This window comes from Limulus polyphemus, unplaced genomic scaffold (assembly GCF_000517525.1).
Source record: "Limulus polyphemus unplaced genomic scaffold, Limulus_polyphemus-2.1.2 Scaffold223, whole genome shotgun sequence".
NCBI lineage: Eukaryota > Metazoa > Arthropoda > Merostomata > Xiphosura > Limulidae > Limulus > Limulus polyphemus.
Genome location: NW_013665833.1, coordinates 125,965 through 146,719, shown reverse-complemented (window position 1 = coordinate 146,719; position 20,755 = coordinate 125,965). Strand labels below are relative to the sequence as shown.

Below are 20,755 nucleotides of genomic sequence, written 5' to 3'. Positions count from 1 at the left end.
TAGTGGGATTGAACGTCACATTATAACGCCCCCACGGCTGAGAGGGCGAGCATGTTTGGTATGACGGAGATTCGAACCCGCGACCCGCAGATTGCAAGTCGAGCGCCCTAACCACCTGGCCATGCCGGGCCCGCAAAAGGTGGTTTCACTCGACCAGCACCAAACGTGGGCCGCTTGCAAATAAATGTTCAGTGAATATAATATAATCAGACGAGTTTCTAGGAATATAATACTTAATGTCAGAGGCGAAAACGTGTTACAAATTAACACTAGCATGACGTCACTTGTAAACGTTTTATCGTCATATTATTTTTATATATAACATAAAAGTGACCAATGAAATCTGGCTTATACTACAGACAAAATATTGACAACGTAAAAATGTTTATTTTAAACTATGGTACTTATTTATCTCTTTATGCATCATTGAATGAGCTTCTTAGTTATGAATGACTGACTACGATAACTACTAGTAAATCTGATACTGTTGTGAAAGAATAGATTAAACTCTTCCAAAGCTTCGAAAAAGATGCTTACAAGTTGCTCTTTCGCCAGTTGATTCTTCAACGTAAGTAGCATAAGAGCGAATGTACAGTGTAGTAAGATTAAAATTTTGGTTTCTTTTCTAATGTCTCTTTAAATGTTCCTGAAGAAGAAGACTCTTCAGGAAATCAAACATTTTTTATTGTTATTATCTTTTCAAAACTAGCTAAATAAAGTCAGGCTTGTTGCACCCTTTTAGTTTTTATAGTGATTATGATCTATGCAAAGGATGAGATATGCCTGAATGACTGTAGAAAAGTGTGATTTTGTAGCACCTTCGAGATTGAAACAAGCTAAAGACCTCTTTTTATATACATTTGGATAAACTATTAAACCTTGTGTTACCGTGAAGAATTGTGTATGTGTTTTTCTGTGAGAAGTATTACTGATCGATTCAGCCTCCAGATTCTATCCAATAAAAAACTCTGTTTAATATTTTAAATACACACGTCCATGTGAAGCTGAGTGAGAATGCATGTCAAACTGCTTACTTAGTTAGATTTTTTTTGGTCTTCCGAAGGTTTAATGGTAAAAGTTAAGAGATGCTGAAAGCCTTTTAAAGTACGTTTCAGATTCAATATTTACCCAGAAAAACGTTAAAAACATATATACACGGAATGAGTCTGAGGAAGGAAAGGATTCTAGCAAATTTAATTTGTTGCCTTGTGAGGGTTAACAGAATTTTGCTTATGATTTTGTTGAAACCATCCTACCCATTGTTAAGATGAGGACTGATAACTGGAGAACCTCTAAATAAATATCTGAACAACCCTCACTTTGTCGATCTTCACTTCGAAGAGGCACTACCTAGAAGATAAGATCAATCTTAATTGTGTGATATAAGTGTAGATGTGGGTAAAGATCTTGGCGTCTTGGTGAGAACCTTTATAATTTGATGTGATGCATTTTCTCTTTGTTTTATATACAAAGATAGGCAGCGCATTGGTCACGTACTTTACTTAAGTCAATTCCAGCATAGAGTGAGAGAGTCAGTCATCAGAGGAGACTCTCAACCAACTCTAAAATATTGTTTGTTCGCATATCTAGAGTATAATATACAATACATAAGGTAACACGATCTCAGGTAATACAATCATACTGTTAAAGTAAGATTATCATTTTCTTTGTTCTTTACAGTAAAATGATAACTAAAAAATTAACCCACGAGTTGTCACCCGTCTAAACCCATATATTGAACTGCGAGTCATCCTTTTTTAAGGGGATAAATTAACTTTGAGTTGTCACCAGTCTAAACCCATATATTGAACTGCGAGTCACCCTTTTTTAAGGGGATAAATTAACTTTGAGTTGTCACCAGTCTAAACCCATATATTGAACTGCGAGTCACCCTTTTTTAAGGGGATAAATTAACTTTGAGTTGTCACCAGTCTAAACCTATATATTGAACTACGCGTCACCCTTCTTTAAGGGGATAAATTAACTTTGAGTTTAGCTTAATTCATATTTTGATTATTTTATGTTCACTCTCTTCAATTCCTTTTTTTTTTTTTGCTGCGTGTGTGCTTAATTTTGTCCGTGCACTATGCCTACAGCAACCATAACTCATTTGTAATAAGCTGTAAGACATGTTATTGTTAAGCATAAAGCTCCATGGGCTATTTGACATGTGTTCATAGAGAGGGTCAAACCTTACATTTTAACGTTATCAGCTCTTAAGCTCACCATTGAGCCTCTGAGGGGGGCTGAATTGTTTTTTATCCTAATCATATCTGTAACATCTATCACCATGGGTGAGATTACGCCTTTTTAAGCATGTACCACTATCCCCCTACCCCCCGTGTTCAGTTCGTATTTCGCCTGACTTAATTTGTTATGAGACATGTGTTTTTATCCTATTATTTTTGTGCATAGAACATTTGGTAATTTGTGGTTATTTTTTCGTGCAGAGCATGCTTCGCTGGCCGGTTGTAGGTTTTCCAATTCTGTCCTCAAAAGAAGCTTTGCTTGAGCTTTGATATTTTGATACTATAACTTTATAAAGTCTTGGATACTTATGTCATTTCACTTAGACTACGGTAACTTTTAGTCTTTCATGTATCATCTAATACATAACTTAGTAAGAGAACGACTTACCATGTAATGAGGGTATCCAATTGACGAAACAGTGCATTCTAATCTTTATAAATATAAACCTAAAAAGAGCGTAGTTAATAAGCTATACTGAATGTCAGGTTGATTTTTAGCTTCGCTTTTAGTACATAGTTTGCTCTGACCGGAAGTTAATATTAATCAGCAAGAAGAAAGCTTAGAATGAAACTTAGGACGAGGACGACTTACCGTGTAACTTAGGACGAGGACGACTTATCGTGTAACTTAACAAGAAGACATACCATAAAACTTAGGAAGAGGAAGACTTATCGTGTAACTTAACAAGAAGACTTACCATAAAACTTAGGAAGAGGACGACTTATCGTGTAACTTAACAAGAAGACTTACCATAAAACTTAGGAAGAGGACGACTTACCATGTAACTTAACAAGAAGACTTACCATAAAACTTAGGAAGAGGAAGACTTACCGTGTAACTTGACAAGAAAATTTACCATAAAACTTAGGAAGAAGACGACTTACCGTGTAACTTAACAAGAAGACTTACCATGAAACCTAAGAAGAGGACGACTTACCATGTAACTTAACAAGAAAACTTACCATGAAACCTAAGAAGAGGGCGACTTACCGTGTAACTTAACAAGAAAATATACCATGAAACCTAAGAAGAGGACGACTTACCATGTAACTTAACAAGAAAATATACCATGAAACCTAAGAAGAGGGCGACTTACCATGTAACTTAACAAGAAAATATACCATGAAACCTAAGAAGAGGGCGACTTACCGTGTAACTTAACAAGAAGACTTACCATGAAACCTAAGAAGAGGGCGACTTACCATGTAACTTAGTTTCTCTTTAATTATGCAGCTTGCTCTGATCTGAAGTTAATATTAGTTATTAAGAGGCTGACTATTTACAGTCAAGGTTTCGGCCTTCGAATGTCTTCATGTATCATAACTGTCAGTTTGGCAGGTACGCGGTCTTACTTTCTAATCTGTAATAATACTGAAAACAGCCCACAAAAATGTCTTTACATTTAGAAAGATTTTCAGTACTTATAAGAAAAGGTATACAATTTGAAATGCAATGAAATATAACAAGTTTGAAAGTAAATTTTAAAGTGGCAGAAGTCAAGTATAGTATTAAAATATAATTCCCTTTTTTACGACGCTGATCAGTATCTTCCACGCAAAGCCACAATAAAGTGTCTTTTAAATACAGTTTAACAAAACAAGAGTAATAACAGTAGAAATACTTCGTGAGGTTTAAGAAATTCTATACTAGCCAAATATCAACGCGCTGCTGTTTAATATGAGACATCAAACGAGTCAATAAATGTATTATTGTGTAAAGTATGTGACAAACGAGACAAGTTGCACAAAGACAAAAAGAATGGTAACAAAACTTGGAAAATAAATATTTTACTGTAAAGCTTACTGAACATTATGCTAGACTAAAAATAAGAAGAAAAAAACATTTATGAAAAAAATCTAATGAGACCCGCTACCCTCTTAAGAATAAAAAGTGTGTTTGGGTGTAATTTCATCATTTGTTTGTTTATTGGAAGTTAAACACAAAGCTACACAAAGAGCTATCTGTGCTCTGCCCACCACGGGTATCGAAACCCGGTTTCTAGCATTGTAAGTCTGCAGACATACCGCTGTGCCACTTGGGAAGGGGGTGCATAAAAAGTGCGCGAATATACACCCTTTTATATTTATCCTTTGTATCAGTTCTTAACACCCATAAGGTTTGGTGTTAAACCTTGCTCCTATTACAGTTAAGCTTTCTCTATAACGCCTTAGCACAGTGAACGAAAAGATTGGCAGAACGTTATTTTGGCTCCCTAAAGATGGTGGGACATTAATAAAAAAAATTTTTTCTTTATTTTATTTTTTATTTTAACCCCATTTCTCTAACCTATATAGTAAGCATTATTTAAACATTTTTACTTTTTTATACTTTAATTTTCCACAATCGCGAAATATTTTCTAATCCTTTTCGTATTTCTTAGCATTAAAAAGGCGCTTTTATCGAAAAACACTGTTTCTTTGCTTAGTCAAGGTTTCCTTCATAGTAATAAGACAACGAATTACCGTTTTCATCCGTAAGGGTAGTACAGAATACGTCATTAAAAAGACAAATTAAGATATACATTTTATATTTGATTTTCATCATACGGTCTTTTTTATTCTGAAATGACATTACAGTGATACAAACGTGAATTTTAAATATTGAATTATTCAATAAAAAGCGCCTTGTGGACACGATTGGCTTCAAAGTGTCAAGCAGAATATTTTCAATATGGCAAGTCAAAAACATGGTTAAAGAGTCTAAGTGGAATTTATGGCAAATTCTGTGATATAATAAAAAAATATTCTATTTTGAGGAGAAATAAAATCAGAGCTGACAGGAAATGTATCAATACTTATGTTTTGAAGGATCTGACGTTTTTAATCTCTAGTTTCATGACTTATTTAGCTTTACTCCGTTTCAATATTTGCGTTTTATTCTGAAAACGAAAATTAAAGGCCGTTAGAATTTTTTTTTTATCTGGAAATTATCTTTATAAAGACAAAAAGTATATAAAATAAAATTTCGGTCTGAATAGCACTTTAAGAGTCAGATCCAAGGTTTTCAAGTTTAGTCGTCCCTAATTTGAACTACTGATCTAAAGGAAGGTAACCACCATGTAACACCTACCGCCAAAAAGTTTATTTGTTTGTTGTTAAGCACAAAACTACACAAAGCCCACCATGAGTGTTGAAACCCGTTTTTTAATGTTATAACCCCCCAGGCTTACCGCTGAGCCACGGGGAAAAAGCCTCCTGAAGGGCTTTATCCGGAATAAGAAATTGATTGTAAAATTTATAACATGCTCGTAGCTGAAAGTGCGAAGCGTGTTCACCAGTATCGCAGCTCGAACCCTAGATTCTTCGATCCTGAGCCCTATACATTAACCTACTAGGTAACACTTGATTTGTAAACAAAATTTATTATTTAAACAATTCATTTGTAAGTGGTAAATCTATATTAAATAGCATTTATTTTTTTTACAGTTTGGGTGTTACTTTTAATGTATAAACTTCCATTTAGGTGCTGACAAGTTACACAAATCGTGGAATGTAAGTTAAAACAGGATGTTTTTGAATTTAAAAGTATTAAAATGGAATCAGTTATTTAGTTTTTATTTCTGATATATATTTTATATACACACATAAATTATATTATCAGAAGTTCGCGATTTTGATTAGTAAATTTAAAAGCTTTCTATTGTTAAACATTGTTAACTGTGGAGAAAGTTAACTCGCTTTTCGGATTTAATTATCTTTAATAGTCATTCAACGTTGTTTGATGAAAACATTTCAAGCACAATTAACCAACACGAATATGCAAAAATGCTATTCGCACATATAAAATAATCGTTTTTATTTTTTTAGTTTAAAATCAGCTTATAACGATAGAGACGTAAGAGTGAAGATGATATTGATGTGAGAAGTTGGAAGATATCCAAAGCCGCCAAGAAGAATCCACTTTCTCACTTCCACTTCCATTTTCTCCCAATGTCGCTAGCTTCATTAGTTCGTGGCGTGAATCTACTACTGTATGACGTCAACAGTCCATTGATTTTTTTTATGAGATTTTTTCCAGTGTAAACATTCAAACTCAAACCAGGAAATCATGGTCAGTTTCCCTGTTAGCCATTCTGTTCGAGTACATCATGTTACAGTTCTTGAGTCTGTCTTGGAAAAGAGGAGAAAAATCAGAAGTTGCACAACAACAACAAAAAAAAAGCTAAAGCTAAATCAACAAAGCTAAAGCGGAAAGGAGAAAATGTAGATTTTAAGTTCTTTCACATGATTCCTTAAATGTATCGTGTTACGCAATGTTATTTTAAGTGTATTTACCTCAAGGTTTAATTGCTTACAGACAAAATTATTAAGATAATTCTTATAGAGAAAAAAAGAACAAACTTATTCACTTGCTCTTAAACATCTTAAACATTAGCTACGTAGCTTTTGGACCCAAAACCTAGAGGTTGGTCATATATCTTCATTATTATAGTTCTCTTTCAGTAAAAATATACAATAAATCCTATATATTCAATCCCCCAAAAATGTATTAGTCTTTCACCTAATTGCCCTGACTCTTCAGGGCAAAGACGGACTATAAACAAAATTCGAAAACGATTTTTCAGGGTGGTAAAATATTCAGAGGCTTAGTTGCGGGGAAAAAATATTCGAAGGCTTAGTTGAGGGAAAAATAAATATTTGAGGCAAAGTGACAATTACTTTACAAATTTATTTAAAAATGTAGTTTTTAAGAATTGCAACAAATGGACTTTTTGTTTCCTAATCTACGATAAGTATAGTTAACCAAAGTAGTTTAACATGTTAGCTATGATTAACATGTTAACTATGATCGCTGCTACCACAAGTAGCAGTTGAAAGGAACTGCTACTGATCGGTTATTTGTTTTACTGTTTATATAGGTTAGCTTGATAAAACAGACATGATATCAACCAAATTGGTCACAGTTAAAGAAATATTTCGGGACAATAATGTTTAAGTTTGTGGCTCATTATTAGAACCAATTTTCGAGCGCACGAAAACAAAACTTGCATGTAATTATACGTGTTATTGAATCGTGTTTTGCGTAAACAAATATAGGTTGAGAGAAGCATCCAAACAAACCTAGTCGTCATGTATAGTTGCGTTTATTTTTCAATTACGGTAGCTGTTTGTTACAAATATTTCATGCCCATATTGATTTAATACTGGTACATCGATATAATCCTAACCTGGCTCTGGAGAGCAGAACTCCTGAGATTTGGATTAAGATATATATATCTATATATATGTACACACACACACACACGTTTTTAGAACGTAAGAACTCTCGGCACGTATGGCCGATATTTATTTAAAGCGGCGTCAGACCCAGGGGCCGAGTTCACAAAGAATCAGTGTAACCTTGTCAAAAGCATATTGTAGAACATGACAGTATGAAGCCCCGGTTCTGCTTAAGGGCCATGGAGTCATTGGCAAAGCAGTTTATGGCTGTGGAGAGAACCTCCTGCTGAAATATTGAATGTCAGCCTTGCGTAGTGCTGAAGGCTTAAAAAGAGTGCAATGATTAAAATCCTCTCATAGCAAAATATATCGTTCATCTATAGGAATTGTGGTTTGTGAAAAAATCTGTTTTTGACATTAGGAGGATGATTTGTTTATAGACCCGAGAACTGCACATGGAACGTAAAGTACTGCCATTTGACGTCTTAAGATGTGAACCAAGATGTTATCAACGCTACTAAATTGTGTGTATACATACCAGTTGTAATCGGATCATCAGGCTTCAGAATAATGTAAGACCTGCGAGTTTATAAATCGATTCTATTATTTTTCTTCGGCACGCTTTGCAAACTTTTATTTTTCTTAGAGATGGTTTTTTTTTTTTTGGTTTTTAGTTTTTAGAGCAAAGCCACGTTGAATATCTGTTGTGTCCATTGCTTGAAATCGAACCTCGGATTGTAACGTTGTAAGACCGTAAACTTACCTCTGCCCCATCGGGGACCTTAGAGATGGGAGTTTTGATATAAAGGTGTTCTTATCTTCTAATGTTTATCTGCATTTGTTTTAATGTAGTTACTTAATTTTATTCTATTTCTAAATTGAAGTAAATCTGAAGTTTTTAACGAAAGAACTAATTTCAATACGAACGAGAACAGAGAGTAAGCGAAGATATATCGACTTTCTTTAAACTGAAATAATACTGGCTAATCTACTGACTGAGTAATTAATTTTACGTACTTATCTTTGGGTAAAGGCCAAAGAACAAATTAATTCCAACAAAATATTTTGATGAGCAAGATAATGTTAAAATATGTGAGAAATTCTTTACCTAAGAAATGTGACAGTGATTTTTTTATTCCAAGTAGAATTTTCTGGGCACAAGGAAAAATGACAGTTTACGTGTCCCAAGTTAATAGACTTAGTAGTTAGTGTGCCACGCTGTGGATCGAGAGGTCCAAGATTCGAACCTGCGGTATGCTGCTAAGAACGCTCGCAATTTCAGCTATGGGCACATTATAAAAGTAACAGTCAAGGCTGCTATTCCGTTAACAGTAATCGTGTAGACGGCGGGTTGTTCTCCGGTGGTGACCAGTTGTAAATTAGGAACTTCTATGCCTGAACTGTGGAGTTTCTGACCTGCTCATTTAGACTATATGTAACATGAAAATAGCAAATACCATTTAGCCTATATGTAACATAAAAATATCAAATACCATTTAGCCTATATGTAACATAAAAATATCAAATACCATTTAGCCTATATGTAACATAAAAATATCAAATACCATTTAGCCTATATGTAACATAAAAATATCAAATACCATTTAGCCTATATGTAACATAAAAATATCAAATACCATTTAGCCTATATGTAACATGAAAATATCAAATACGATTTAGCCTATATGTAACATGAAAATTTAAGATACCAAGTTTGATTTTCCTACGTGTTGCCTTTGTCCGGCTATTATATGTAAACGCCAATGATCTTGGACCTCTTAAGTAACTTTTCTCAAGGAAGACAGAAATGACAGTTAATGTGCAACAAACATATACTGATGATGTACCCATACATTAACTATACTTCCGGTAACGAACCTAAGATTCAACTTAGTCAAAGTTCTGTGTTGATATGAAGTCTAAAGTATTCGTGTAACTACTTTTATAGATTTTTATTGATAAAAAGTATTATGTATCATGCATTTGAAGCTGATAAAACCCACTCGAATGTTAAAGAAAATATAATGAATATTAATTGCATCTCAGCATAATAACCTTTTCGCATATGACACTCTTGAGCACAGAAACTTCACACTGTCTGAGACGTAGCCGAAAATAACCTGAGAAATAAATAAGCTCTTGCAGGATAAGGTTTTAAGCTGTATAACACGTGTCACTTTTCATTCTTGTTATATACGACGACGAGGTATGGAGATTCATAGACAAAATTCATTCGCGCTTTGACGCATTTTCTGTTTCATTAGTACTGAGTCATAGCAGCTATTTGCTGAAGCAGCGAGCGTGGAAACTCCAGTTTGTGGATGTACTTTATTGAACTGTAACTACAACAAGCTTCCCTGATGGCGACTCGGTCCTAAATATAGAGAAGGAACAGCTTAGCCAAAGTCTTACATCGTGTCGGTCTAATGCATCATGTCTGTATTTCAAACCAGATTGGACAAAATGTCTGTATATTCAGTTGTGTTGAATTCGTACAACTTTAAAAGCTTTTCTTCATTATTTAATGTCATTTCAATTTTTTAATTCATTGTTATTTTTGACTGTTGTATATCAATACACCGATCAAATACAAGGACAACAGAAAATCACTTGCTTTTTTTTAACTCGCCCATCACTTCATAATTTTATTAAAAGGTTATTTTGACAATAGGGACTACATTATAAAGCATTGTTTGTTTATTTCTAATCAAATACAAATCTACACAATGGGCTATCTGTGCTCTGCCCACCACGAGTATCGAAACCCAGTTTATAGCGTTGTAAAGCCGCAAATATACCGCTGTACCACTGGGGAGCTATGAAGCATTCGTGCATTATCAGGTACTTAATTATTTCCAATAGTTAAGGGAGTTCAGGAGTATCATTCAATATTTCTTGCACCAGCGTTTTTTTTTTCAGGAGTATCACTCAATATTTCTTGCACCAGCGTTTTTTTTCAGGAGTGTCACTCAATACTTCTTGCACCAGCGTTTTTTTCAGGAGTGTCACTCAATATTTCTTGCACCAGCGTTTTCTTTCAGGAGTGTCATTCAATATTTCTTGCACCAGCGTTTTTTTTTCAGGAGTGTCACTCAATACTTCTTGCACCAGCGTTTTTTTCAGGAGTGTCACTCAATATTTCTTGCACCAGCGTTTTTGAAATACTAGAATCTATCAATTAGTGGACGTAGAAAAGTGGCTAACTATTTTATAAGGCTCTTTATATTCGCATAAAGAATATTTATCAAAGCGTAACAACTCAAAGTAAGGTTTCAAAAATTCGTTGTTCTTTGCTCACATCAATTTCGCATACATATTCTTTATTTTTAGGTTTCAAGAAAGAAATTCTGAAAATAAGATTTTTTATTTGTTTCTCTTAGAGCAAAGCCATATTGGACTATTTGGTGTGTCCACCGCGAGGAATCTAACCCCGAATTTTAGCGTTGTAAGTCCCTAAACTTACCGCTGTCCCACCGGGGGACCTGAAAATATGTTATCGATTTTAGACAATTGAACAGCAAATTACAGATGTCCCCAGAATTGGGAATTTATTTTTAAATTGTTGCTTTCACAACTTAACATGAACGCGTTTTGTGTGAATGTGTTTGACTGTTAGTTAATTTTAGATAAGATCATCATTAAAATGTTTGATGAATGTATTGCTATTCTTTATACAAAATTATGTCCATATTATCACAAATTACATTTCATTCCATACGAATTTGTAACTTGTATAAATATTTGATGTTGTTTTTTAGCGTGTTAGTATCATTTATATTCTATATTGCAAAGTGTTAAGTAATCTTTTCCCGAAATTCTTTGCGGCTGGTGAAGTTGCATGGTCTCTTTTTCTGTCTTTATTGGTTGGTTTGTTATTGTTCCTTCCGATTTACTGTATTGTACAGTTTATACGGTGTGAACAAATAACTCTTGATTGTGTTCTCGAAAGAAATACGGCTCTATTATACTCGTGTCCTTTTTTTTTTGTGGCAGCAAACTGAAAAGTAGCATTGTGTTTTCGGTAGCTATATGTTTGAAGGCCTATTATCTGAAGGTTCGTTAAACCATTTAAAATATTCCAATTGAGGTTACTCTGTGTTCTTACCGCTTTTTGCGGGTTAAGATTCGATTCCTGGAAACGGCGCTGTTTTGGACACATTTAGACAGGTGGTATACTTTATGTTGGGTTCATTTTCAGTGCCCCGCATGAACCCTGGAGGACCAACTAGCCACTGTAAGAGTCCGGAGGGCAAACTTGGATTATGGCGAGGAGAAGAACTGCGCATATACGTTTTTAAGAATACATGTTATCACCATACAGAGCTTCAGGGTTGTTTTTACATTCCACCAGGCCTAAAACATGCTCCAATTACAGAAGACGCTCAGCTTTAGCTGTATCAGAAACTCCCATGCCCTTAAAGTCATAAATTAAACTCGACATTTATTGTGAAGAGATGCCTAGTTGAACTAAAGGAACGCACTTCCACTCTTACCACTAGTAACCTTCAAAGACCTTCGAAACCAATCCCTCTCAACCACACAACCAGATGTTCTCTAAAAACTGTTGTTGAATACACATCTGATTTTTATACGTAGTCCAAGAAGAACATTTAGTTCTTCTGCGTAAAAGCACTCGTATAGTAAATCAATTACTACCCCTAGTGTGATTTTCTAGTTTTGTACATCAACGGCGTACTTAAACTACCCTAATGAGTACTCTTTGATCGACAGATTGTACGGCCTACTTTGCTTCCCTAAGAATGTACTCTTTTTATGCTTTTTTTTCACATCTGATTCAGACAGATAATAGACACATAGTAGCGAACCTGCTGGAATTACATCGTGTACATTGATAACTAACCACTTTTAGAATTATTTACCTTTGATAAACTCCCACCATATTGTATTTAACTAAAAAACAAGACCCTCGAAGAAGATTTGCATTTAATCTGGTATCCGGGATATTTTATCCACAATTGGTATACCTATAACAGTAGTTTATTTTTTCTATACTAACCCTTTTCGCGTCCGGGCATTTTCGTATTTCCAGAAAACATGAAAAAAATGGAAAATTTGACGAAGTATCAAAAATTTCATACTTAATTCTTTTATTGTATATTATATTATATCATTAACTTCAGCGTGAAACCTCTTATCAAAGTACGCCTATATACTTCCTGGAAAACGAAATAGCGGGCATACCAAGTACGCCTCTATTGTAAAGTTCCTTCTAGAGTGGATAATAATACCCCAATCTTCATTAAAAATGAGTTTAAGCTCCACCCCCGCGGATACCTCTCTACACCTTGGTTGGATAACAACGTTTGATTACTAACTCATTAATTACAACTTATTTTTTTATAACTTTATAACTTATATTTCCCCTATCGGTGGCTCGTTTATTTTTCTCGAAGTGGAGAGGGGGTGGGCGTTAAAACTTCTTTTGTAATATGCACTAAAATGAAACATTTTGACGAGCCTTCTGACCTTTTACTATGGTGTAAGGTTGGTGGGAATTGTTTGACTTCTATTTCATTAAGATAACCTTCTGATTCACAGTACTCAAGTGATAATACAAAGCATTTTGTTCAACAACGACATGACTTAAATGGACCTTTGAAATTACAGTGGCTTGAGATATCTTTAGTGAACATACGCAATTACAATAGTATTAAATGTTTTAAAAGAACATACAAAATTACAATGGCTTGAGGTGACTTAAATGGAGATACGAAATTACAGTGGTTTGAGGTGACTTAAATGAACATACAAAATTGCATTGGCTTGAGGTGTCTTAAACGAACATACAAAATTACAATGGCTTGAGGTGACTTAAATGAACATACGAAATTACTGTGGTTTGAGGTGACTTAAATGAACCTTTGGAACTACAATGTAATAAAATAACTTAAATGAATCTTCCTGCCTTTCAGAGGTATAAGATTAAGCAAACGATTAATCAAAATGACAGCGTAATAAGAAAACTTATGTGAATCTTCTGATTTACCAAGGTACAGAATACCTTAAATGAACGTTAGAGCTTACAGTGGTGTACCGCAACTAAACAAAAACAAAAAAAAAACAGGTAAGTTTTTCCACTTTTAGATTTACAGCAGTAGGAACATCGACCTCCATTATACAATTAATACAGAATGTATATAAAATAGGAATATATCCTTATCTGTGAGCGTATATAATACTAGTAGATGTATCACTTCTTATTTTGAAATGCGTGATTTCTCCACTCCGAAAATCAATCAGCGCAGAGTATACGGAAAAGAAAAATTTTATATCTGCAATTACAGCGAAGAGTTGTACAGTATGACCAACCTTTTTTAGTGATGCTCTGCTATCTCATGTTTTGAAAATACTAGACTAACTCATTTCTTATAACAAAACATCTCTGTTATTCGCTAAATCTTTTATTACTTCCAACCTTCTTTTATTTGCTGTTTTTTTTTTATTTGATCTAACTTATAGTCTTTTTTTTTAGTGGACATAATGTAGGAAAAGAAAGAAGTAAATGGATATTAAAAAAATAGCAAACGTTACTTTTATTAGGATAGCAAAAGATAACAATAAAGAGTTGTAAATATTTTCAAGATGATAGGAGCTTTTGAAAGAGGCTTTATCGATTGTTTTGTTGCTTCAATTCGCCCGAAGCCTGCTGGAAGCTGTATTTTAAAGCGCGTTTCATGAAAAGTGGATATTGGGGATCAGTTAGCGAAACCCGTCTTCCGTACAACTGGGTTAACTAAAGACGCCACAGTCACAACGATTTACCACTCCTCCCCGAAGACTTACCTTTAAATAATCGGTGAAATCTGGTCGTTCACGTGATTTTCATTGAAGACAGAGTAATACCAACTGCGAAACGCTGACTTTAGGAACTCTGTGCCTGATAAGAAAGTGATCCAGCTTACGAACACATGGGTCGTTTAAACAGAATATTTCTCATGAACTGTATGTACTTTTAATAATGACGAGAAACCTACTTGAAGTAAAAATGTATAGCAGAGACGGCTGGTATGGGTATTAAAAACTTTAATTAAGATAAAGTACAAGAACAACGTTTCGACCCTCTTAGGTCATCTTCAGGTTAACAAAGACAGTTTGAAACTGACCGTTACTGGGCACGTGTCTTAGGAACGAGAATGTGAACAAGTACCTGCATTTACTTCCTACGTGGATTACGACTGCAATTTGAAATTACTCTTTTTTTTTGGTTCTGAATATATAACAAAACAAATTATATTCGAGTTTTTTTTTAATTTTGACCTTCTATCGCGAGTATTAAATCAATGATATTTTTGACGAGAGAGAGAGAGAGCTGTAAAAATCTGTTTTCACAGGGTAGCACTAGCACGTACACCTATAAACGACGTCGTGAAGTTGTAGTATAACAAGTGTAACCGGTGCTTCATTTCTGCCGGAATCCTCCGGATCTGGGATTCAGAACCACTATAATCAATTGAAGACTGCTTTGGTTGCATTGCGAATCGATATCTGACTGATAAAGTCATCGAAACTTCCCTAACTCCCTCCAGCGCCATCCAAAACGGTAGCTTCAATAACATTTGAATTGCTATTTCCCAACACTCAAAGTTAACCCCAATCAACAGGAATCCGGCAACTCTTTTTTTTTCTATAAATTATACAATAGGTGTAACAGATAGGGGAATTATTTTATTTGATCCAGTAAGGATCACCCAGTTTCTAAAATTGACATGCTTTTTGGTTGAATTAGAGCTTGGGCTGTCTAGTAAGCGACAGCTCTTTCTACTTTAGATTAGCCATTTTTTTGTTTTTTTTCACATGGCTGCAAGGAATGGAAGAGTTTAGATCGTTAATTGGACATTCAACGTTTCGTTTTACAGCTTCTGAAGAAGCTGTAGAGCGAAACGCTAGGTGTTCAATTAAAAAAAAACTGGTGTTATAAGGTCGTTTATTACTAGCATTAAAATGTCTTTTGTACACCAATATGCACTATAAAAATTGAATAAAAGAGTTAGATATTGTTATAAAGCTAGATAACAACTAGGATGTTATGCTCAGTGCAGTTTACTGTAGTTTCCTAGTTCGCTTCTTTATTATTGAGCTTTATTTGTCTGGTATAGATTTCACTTTAGTAGTCAGTCACTTATTTGTTCGTAATATGTACATAGAAATGTGAGAAGGATTTAAAACTATGGTATTTAATCAGCTTCCTGGTTTCAGTTTCGCTTTGTACCCGCACCACTTTGAAACTATACTCAACTGAAGGGTGAGTGAAGTAATATTTATCTTTTCATTCATCGTTTTATCTAGCTTTCCATACAGTTAGCAGTTTTCTATAAGTATCTGGATAGCCCTGCATGTTTACACAGGCACAATGTGCATATGATATAAGATGCGCGTGGACATGAGTGATCTGTTTCCAGGCGACAACACTCCATCATCCTTTACTCTACTCCCACTGAGATTACATATTGATGGTGGGTCAAAATGTCAACAGTAATAACACACACATGAAGTGCAGAAATAACGGGCTGGTGGGCCGGGTTAATAGCGCTGACTGATGTATTTCGTGGTTCAACATGCTGGGCTGACAGGGTAGATGATAGTCGGAAGTGATTATGGTCATAATGATATAATTTAACAGCAGGAGAAGCGCACTTCTAGGGGCTTACACAAAAGTGGAGCTAGCTAGGCAACGTATGATGAATTAGTTATATAATAATATGTTATGATTGTCACATGTGGATTGAATGAACAGTGCGTGGTTAATGAGGCAAGGTTCCAAAGGGTAAGTAAAGTTGTGAAAATACCATCATTATGTTTGGAAAACGTAATATCTTATTTTTATCCAATTGAAGACTTCATTGTTTGTTTATTTTCTGTACTAGCCGTCCATAAGTTTGAAGCGATATACTAGAGGTAAGGCAGTTAGTCAACACCACCCACCGCTAACTTTGAGCTACTCTTACGAACGAGTAGTGGGATTGGCCGTCACATTATAACCCCCTCCGCGGTTGAAAACTAGCATGTTCATTGAGAGGTTTTGTCCCCACAACCCGAAGATTGTGGGTCAAGCGCCCTAACCACCAGGCCATGACAGACTATTTTAAACAAATAGATTACATTTTTTTTAGTTACATATGTACCTATTATGACCTAATTTCCAATCAAGAAGTTTTGAGGCGCAATTTTTGACTAACAATTTTAAATGATTGGCTTGTTTTATATAAAAATGATCGTTTCTAATTATATAAATAGCCTATTAACACTGAAATGATGCAACTTTTGTATAATCAGTTAGGTTTGAAAGTGTGCAAAGAGCGCATCAGTGTTAAAACAATAACAATATTATCCCAATTAGCACAAAGAGATAACGTTGTTGTCGTTTCTTTTAGGTGTTAAAATGCTACTGTATATCTGTGTTGTTAGATTATGAGTGTTACGATTCTTTGTTTTCATTATATGGACTAGAACTCTTTATTTACGAGTTTTTCTTTTCTTTTTCAACAGCGGTACGTCTGCGGACTTACAACGATAGAAACCGGGTTTCGATACCCGTGCTAGGCAGAGCACAGATAGCCTATTGTGCAACTTTGAGCTTAACTTTAAAATAAACAAATAAATACGTTTTAGAACTGACCCTTCCCTATATTGTTATTAATATTTGACTATGATAACAATAATTACTTCGTTTTAGAAAAAAAAGGAACTTTCAGAAAATGCACACTTACATTTTGGTTTACAGTTTACGTTTGTTATTCTTCTGCGAAAATGTGAATAAATGTATGAGATTACTAACCGCCATGAGCACGCTGAAAGTTTATTGCTGTTATTTTATAAAATTAATAGTATATCTCTTTATTTCATACTTCGTTATTTTAGTAACTGTATTACCTATAACCATTGCTCGAATTGAAAGAGAACGGGGGAGGGGGGGGGGTGTCGTTCCCATTTCATCTCCCTTGTTAACAAGATCGTGCGCATGAGGAACGTTTCGTGTGTGAGACTTCACTGACTGACTTAGTCTCATTGTAGGCGCGTGTGTACAGCTAGAGTCGTTCTGATTCTCCATCAACCAATGGTGAAGTTTGTTTTTAGTTGGCCTTTAATGCTTGTTTTATGCAAAGTTACTGTTACATATTAATTTTGATTTATTTTGTGACTGATCAATGAGGAAATTAAATTTACGATATATTTATATATGTGAGAATAACAGAATAGTTCAACCATTATATTTATTGAATTCCCCTTACTATTCGAGCACTTCCTGTAACGTGTCTCTTGTTAGCGTTTGCTCGCACAGTGCACACTTCAATATAAGCGGCCTAGACTAAGCCTAGTGGTTAACGTACTGGTCTTCTGGATAGTAATGTCCCAAGTTGAGCCGTGATATGTCGTTGAATACGCCCCATACTTTCAGCTGTGGAGGCGTTATAATTGTGATTGTCATTTCCACAATTTGGTTAAGGTTAAGAGTACTCATGTGGGCGGCGGTTCTGTTGACTGGTTTCTCTCTCTCCCTATGATCAACAGTTCTAAATCGAGATGGCTATTCTTACACCTTAAGGGTTTCTGACTTGACCGCTTAGTTCAAATGTCAGAGATGTGTTTAGATTAAAAATACAAGGTATTAATGTAACTTTCATTTTTCTCTATAGGTTGTTTACAAGATTTTTACAACAGTGGCAGAAACACACATACATATATCAGTATCACTTTTTAATGATGTTATGTCCACAAACAAATAGTAGAGAGGAAGCATTTTCAATACCCTGCCCATTCTACAATAGATCTGATTCTAAAAAGACTAAAGCTTTCCTTCAGCTTTAACGTAAATTATTGACCTTATTATGTAATGTACCAACTCATAATGAACTTGATACTAGACTGAGAAATATGTTATTGGCCAAAGTGCCTTTATCTCTCAGTTTCCAGAAAGTTTACTCAAAGTAAAAGTGAAAACGATATGGAATTGGTAACCTTATTAAACCAGCCAAGTTTCAATTCATATCTCTTCTCTCCGAATAGGCCTCACAAACTCTTTGTATTAGTTATATCATTAGCATTTTTAAATATATATTTACATTGTTTTGATACATCATAATTATTTGCTTGTCTTCTGGCTCCGAATAGTCTCTGTGCACGCGACAGTGAATGCTTGATTGATTTGTATTGTTTCGTAGTTTCTTACAGTAAAGCCAAAAACAATATCGCTAATTTGGTCCACTCAAACAGAGAAGTGTAAACAGGCTAGGCCCAGCGCTCCAAACAGCAGACGTGACAGACAGCAAATGTGCTTCTGCTAGTTGTTGCTCAAACAAACGTTTGTATAAAGAACCTGCATGTATACATGTATTATACGTTCACTATTTATATGAACAGAAGCTATCAGAGTGAATAATTGATACTAACTTCCGATCAGAGCAAGTTACCAACTTAGAGCGAAACTAAAAATCAACCTTTTAGCGAGTATAGCTAACTAAATATACTTTTTACGTTCCTGCTTATAAAGATTAAAATGCACTGTGTCATCAGTTGGGTACCATCGCGGTTAAGATATTTTAGGCCCTTAAAGCCATATATATATATATATATATATATGTTAAGCTAACAAACGAAAACAATATCCATAATACAACTATAATATTAAAAATAAAATATACTAATAAACGTAGATATGTTAAACATTTTAACCAATACTGCTAATGAAAGTAACTATAAAGAAATAATTGAGTTTACTTTACTTACGGAACATCAGGGTCGTAGAATAATTGATGCTTCATGCTCGTTATGAGTGTAAAAAAAAAACAAACAACAACAACAGTTAAATGCAGACCACGAAAATGTCTCAAAAGTTGTCACTCTACCCACTTTCTGTACGAAAGTCAGTTTGCACTGTGCTCTAAAAACACCTTATCCTTAAAGTTATCCTGCTAAGAAAAGGACTCCCGTGATTTTGAAGTTAAATCATTTGTAAAGGGTATTATACGCGGTTGTTATCAACTTTGTATCATATTAAATGCTTTACTGTGCAGTAAATTCTATGTATCAACAATATGCTTGCTTGTATTCATAAGTTTTAATGGTGTATTTTATGATTGACAAACATGCTGATATGAATGTATGTATGTATGCCTATTTTATAAACTTCAATAGAAAGTATTAATTTTAATGTGAAATAATACTTGATGTGTTTAATGCAAACAATTTATGTTGCCTGAATATAACATTTCTGCCTGTATTACGTTAATTGTCATGATATTGCAGTGATTCATGCTACAGCTTACATACATTTACCATTAAGTATGGTAACCTAGTTTAACTAATACACATTAAAGCATGAATAATACACAAATTTGAACCTTCAATATGATCTCATATCAAAAACTAGACACAAGCTCCCGAATATGGCATGAAGTGTACGGTTAAATAGTCGGCTTGATAAGTGCTACTAAAGCAGACGCCAGATGGAGCGGTACAAATTTCATTACGCTTGTAGAGTTATGGAGTGGGCCGTCTTAGAGTTATAGGGTCTTTGGTAAAGTTCAAGGGCTAATAAATCACAATGATCAAACAAAATTGAAAAAGCGATAGCTCTTAAGTATTACGCATGTGGAAAGGCTTAGATTTACCTGAGTTTCCTATCTGACTTAATGTAGTATTAATTTATGAAGTTAAGTATTTCTATCCGGTTTCTTGTACAAGATTGTCTTAATAAAATAATACGTTACTTTCCAAACTGGTATATTTCTGATCCACGTAGTTAGCCTAGATTTGATCAGAAATTGTGAATAATATTGAAAATGAAGAAATTAAGCTATAATTATTTTCGCTGTTGGCTCTAATACACTTGTGTTTTATCAATGCGGTTGTAAATGGAAAACCACTAGCTACCTTCCCTCTAGTGTTTCACTGCTAAATTAGGGATGGCTAGGGCAGTTAGCTCTCGTGTAGCTTTGCGCAAAATTCAAAACAAATCAAACCTTTAAAATACTAGAACGCAAATAAAAGTAAATATGTAATTACCAATTGAATTGTCCCCTGCAGGGACAGCGGCAACTCTACGGATTTACAACGCTAAAATCAGGGGTTCGATTCCCCTCGATGGAAACAACAAATGGCCCGATATGGCTTCGCTATAACAAAAACACACGCACAACAAATGAATTCCTTACAAGATCTAGTTGAAAAGACTAAAACAAAGTTGACTTAAATACTGATAATTGATATACTACCCTAGTTCCATGTGTTTTCAAGTATTCCAGTCAGAAATATTGAATATATATGTATATAAGTAGCTATGTTTCTTGATTGAAATATATTTAGACATTGAAAGTCTGCTGATGGAA

The 20,755-nt window shown here is 34.5% G+C and overlaps 1 protein-coding gene across 5 annotated transcripts in view; it reads left to right on the top strand.

Annotated features, from left to right (window-relative positions):
- LOC106478548 (sal-like protein 1) overlaps positions 1-20,755 on the top strand; it is a 201,838-nt gene that overhangs the window by 161,591 nt on the left and 19,492 nt on the right. Inside the window, exon 2 of one of the 5 annotated variants that reach the window (XM_022382157.1) lies at positions 15,627-15,672. The exons of the other annotated variants lie outside the window; for them this stretch is intronic. The gene's annotated coding sequence lies outside the window, so the exon portion shown is untranslated. The remainder of the gene's footprint in view (positions 1-15,626; positions 15,673-20,755) is intronic. 5 annotated transcript variants of the gene reach the window in all.